A 5,242-nucleotide genomic window follows, 5' to 3' on the forward strand; every position below is an offset into this window, starting at 1 on the left:
CATAAGCAAATGTGGTGAACAAAGCTGATGGTGCCCGGCTATCAAAAGTTATAGCATCTGGGGTCTTAAAGGCTTGAAGGTAAACAAGTGGCCATCTGGCTCAGAAGCAACAAAGTCCACATGGAAGAAGCACACCAGCCTGTGTGATCACGACATGTCAAAGGGATCAGGGATCAAAGAACAAAAATCATATTATTGTGAATGAGGGGGAGTGCAGAGTGGGGATCCAAAGCCCATCTGCAGGCAACTGGACATCTCCTTACAGAAAGTTCACAGGGAAGAGACAAGCCAGTCAGGGTGCAGAGTAGCAATGATGTAACATACAACTTTCTTCTAGTTCTTAAATGCTCCCCTCCACCCCCCACTATCATGATCCCAATTCTACCTTGAAAATCCAGCTGGACCAGAGGATGTACACTGGTACAAAAGGGAACTGGAGACACAGGGAATCAAAGACAGATGAACTCAGGACCAGTAGTGAGAGTGGAGGGAAGGTGGTGTGGAAAGGGGGAACCGATCACGATGATCTGCATAGAGCCCCCTCCCTGGGGGATGGACAACAGAAAAGTGGGTGAAGGGAGATGTCGGACAGTGTAAGACATAAAAAAACAGTAATAATTTATAAATTATCAAGGGTTTGTGAGGGGGGCAGGGTGCGGGAGGGAGGGGGAAAATGAGGAGCTGATACCAAGGGCTCAAGTAGAAAGCAAATGTTTTGAGAATGATGAGGGCAACAAATGTGCTTGACACCATGGATGGATGTATCAATTGCGATAAGAATACGAGCCCCCAATAAAATGACTTAAAAAAAATAGCCATTGCTTCTTGCCAGTGAAGTATTTGTATACCACTTTTGCATATTGGATAATATATTTGATATTAAATATATATAAATCCACACCTCACTATCAACATAGTTAGGTTCCAAAGATCGGGTCACTATGTGAAAAATCAATATTATGCAAAAATGGATGACTACATCCCATGACAAAATAGCAGGTGACTACTACAATACAGACCTGCCAAACATTCGTCTTGGTAAAGGGGCAGTGAAAAAAGAGAAGGCCCTAAACAAGGTGGATTGACACAGTGACTACAACAATGGGCTCAAACTTAGGAACATTTGTGGGGATGGTGCAGGACCAAGCAGTTTTTACTCTGTTGTACATTGGGTTGTTGTGAGTCAGAAATGACTCAGTAGAATCTAACTACAGTTATATATATATATACAGAACTTCTGTGGAATTTTTGTATGTTTATCAAAAAACACACCACAAATCCAGTGTGATATAGTTAATTCCTGGTTTCTCAGACTATAAATCTTTATGGGAACAGACAGTTGACCTTTCACCCAAGGAACAGCTGGTGGATTGGAACTGACAGCATATATATATATATATATATATGTATATCTATATGCGCACACACATATATACATATTTTTACTCTTTATTTTTTCTTTTAGTTCATGAAATAAATGAGTAGATTTGTTCTACCAAAAAATGTGATTGAGAGACAAACTTTCTTGTATATTGGTTGAACGGAAAGTGGAGTCTAAGACTTTCCCTCCTGCTCCTAAGCAGCCCACTATCAGCTTCTCTCAACAGACTATTTGCCACCACTTCAGACTATTTAAGAGCTCAGGGCTAAAAACACTTGAAGCAGCACCAGCCTTCCCTGAGAGATTCTTGGGAGAACTCATATTGTGTCCCATATCTCTGGATCTCTTGACCTCTATGAGACTTCCATCTTCATTATGAGAATCTTGGGTCATGTAGCTTTAAAATAATTCAAACTCTGTCTACTGTAGAGTCCCTCAGACCACCTACAGTGCTTGACCAAAGTCAGTTTGTGCCCAAGCAAATGTTTTCCATAGGCTCCAAGTCTTCCCTGAAACTTTGTGTGCACTCAGAAACACGATGCTCCCTGAAGCCATTGTTTTCAGTCAGTCCTCTTAAGATGTCGTGGCTTCTTTCCAAGCACTATTTCATACTGGGATTCTTCTCTCATTTTTATCATTGCCTTATTTTAGATTTTGCTATCTTAATTCTGTATATGTAATTCATTCAAATCTTTGACTTTTCTGTTCTTTTACTTCCTTATTTCTAATGCTCTAGATTTCTATTCCCCTGGGTCAAATCTTTGACATCAGCATTTTCTATCATTATGCTGCTTGCACTTTCAAACATCGAAATCTCCCACGGCACTCTCATCCTTTTAATTACGCACTTCAAGATGAACAACTCCTCATCTAACCATGACTTCTATTAACTTCTGAATCAAAGCTGACTCATAGATAGCCGATGCTCCTACTGATACAGTGCGAGTTAGATGGTAATCACTGAATGGGTGCAGCCTTCTCTCTTGTCAACCCCATTTACCACCAGAGCTGTTACTTCAATTCTGATTCATGGACACTAGATGTTTTTCAGAGAATTGTGCTCCATAGTAGATCAAAAGTGGATCACCACTCATTTATTCCAAGCTACTTCTGGGTCATTCTTTCACTCAAAGTGTTAAGTTTCCTGTTCTCTGTTTAGCTCCATTTTCAATCCCACATTGTTCTTAATTTCCTGACAAACCTCAACCTGGTGAAATCCTTTTGTCTTTGCCTAATACTTGACTACAGAGCTGGAAGAAAGCACACAATTATACTTAACAATCTAACCTAAACACTAGAACCCCCATGGCTAAACACACATATAGAAATTCATGCTTAACTTTTAAATGGCAATAGATGCCTTGAAAATTGGATGGGAATTTTGGCAGAGGATTGAGATTTAATGCAGATATAAGTCTGCAAGGCCTCATTGAGGTGGCATCTCATCAATGTGTTGAAGAAAAGTGAGCCACAAGGGAGAAGGGAGAAGAGTAAGGGAAGAGCCACTGTAGCAGCAAACTAAGGGGAGTCAAGTGAATTCAAGGCATCAAAAGGAGACTAGAGTTGGTGGAGTTCCAGGAGAGAAGAATTGTTCAGAAATGAAGTTAGAGGGGTGTCCTGAAGGGGATGTTAAGTAGCTAAGTGTATTTGGAATGAATCAAAGTGAGAAGGGAAGCCATGGAGGAGTTTAAGAAATAAAACTGATGTGATCTGAAATACATTTTAGATTAGTCTCTGGGATTTTTTTTTTGGTATCAGAATATGGCTATGGTAAATCAGGGGAGAAAAAGAGCGATACCTTCTGGGATGATTGCACTACTTTCAATGATTATTGAAATAATTGCACAGTATGGGAGAGGAGGGCTAACATATTCCTCTCGTGTTGACTTTAATCCTACATTTTGTCAATACAAGAATGTTACCCTAGAAATATTATCCTTCTCTGTCTTTCCACTTCTCAGGGCCATTTTATCCTCATATGAACAAATAACTTTAAACATTAACAGAAAACATTCCCCACCAGAGGGTGGTGCCCTATTTCTCTCATGCTCTTGATTACAAACAAACAAACAAACACAAAAGGTGTGCCTTTACTATCTCCACTGTCTGTCTTCTGCTGGCCCTCACAACCATGTAAGTCTTTCTTTTATTACCAGCTTTCTATAGAACCTACTTCTCTCTCAGTTACCAACCTTGAAACCATTGGGTAGCCTTTAAGTAACATTTAATAAAATTGTTCAGTATCTATTTATTTTTATTAATATATGTTATGTATGTGATGACAAAGTTCAATGTTTTCAATGAGTTTTTACAAGGAAGACAGGAATCCTTTGGCCCACTCCAATTGTCATTTAATTATTTCAGCAGTGTCTTATATTATTTGTCCCTATGTTTCTAAATAACACGCTCATGTTGTTAGACACACGAATACATACACAAATGAGCATGCTTCTCCTGCCAGAACTTCCCAACATAGTGATAATTTTAGATGATTAATTTAGTTAATATTATGTTATAATTTAAAATATGAACAACACTTAAGTCATGTTGAATTTTTATTATGCAAATTTTGTTTTTTATCTGCAGTCCTTTATAGGGTTTCAAGAATTAGCTTCTTTAATTAGTTTTCTATGTATCTTTTATTCATTCTGTAAGGCTATAATCTAAACCACGTGTATTTCAAGTAACAGAATGATCACCCACGGTGGAAAGGCTTCAGCAGAGCTTCCAGATGGAGGCAAGACTAGAAAGACTTGAAGAGCTATTGCCAAAAATTAACCAATGGATCCCAACAAAATCTTGTCCTCCGTACGGGTTTTGGACACATTGTCAAACGGAATCAGTCACTAAAAGAGGACATTGTGTTTGGTGAAGTAGAAACCTTGTGAGGGTGAGAGTGTCCATCTTAATTATCTTGTTGCTTTTAGATGTTATCGGGTCCGTTTGGATTCATTGATAACCTATATACAACACCGCCCAGTCCTGTACCATCTCCACAAACACTACTATGTTTGAGCCTATTGTTGCAGCCACTATGTCAGTCCATCTCATTGAAGGTTTTTCCATTTTCATTTGCCCTTTACTTTATCTAGCGGATGTCTTTTTCCTGGGGATGGTGGCTCCTCTTGGTCATATGTCTGGAATGTGTAAGACAAAGTTTAACTACGACCAATCAAAGTAGCATCCTGGTTGGACTTCTTAAAAAAAAAGGACAAAGTTGTTCATTCTTGAAGTCCATGGTATATTTGATATTCTTTTACAACATCATAATTTGAAGACATCCATTTTTACCTGGTTTTCCATATTCACTATCCAGTTTTCACAGGTATAAGAAGAAATTAGAAATACGATGGCATAGATCTTGGATCAGATATGCCTTAGTCATTAAATGAAATTTTCAGTTTTGAACACATTTTAAACACATTTTTGAATACTTTCAACAAACATATTTGGACCATTTTGTATATTGTAGGTTGTTCATGAATCTTCCTCTTCATATAATTTAGCTATTTGGATTATCTAGTAAGTATACAGAGTGAATAAATATGATCAAAGAGTACCACCTTGATATCTACTTTTCATCATTTAAAACCATTATCTCTTCGTGTGTGTGTGTGTGTGTGTGTGTGTGTGTGTGTGTGAATGACTGACTTTTGGTGTGCCTGCAGATTTCCCCATGAAGAAGGTGTACTGGGGTACTGGAGAAACAAATCATAAAATAGAGAGTAGATGTTTGTTTGACCTCTCCCTCCTGGAAGTTTTCCATCTTTGTCTAGCCAGAGGTCAGATAAAGCCACACTGTTTACTGGGTTGTTTCTGGGAAGTTGGAAAATAGAAAGTTTGTAAGTCCACTTGCTTCAG

This window comes from Echinops telfairi, unplaced genomic scaffold, assembly GCF_000313985.2.
Source record: "Echinops telfairi isolate 266 unplaced genomic scaffold, ASM31398v2 ScPeMD7_2010;HRSCAF=2546, whole genome shotgun sequence".
NCBI classification, from domain to species: Eukaryota; Metazoa; Chordata; class Mammalia; order Afrosoricida; family Tenrecidae; genus Echinops; species Echinops telfairi.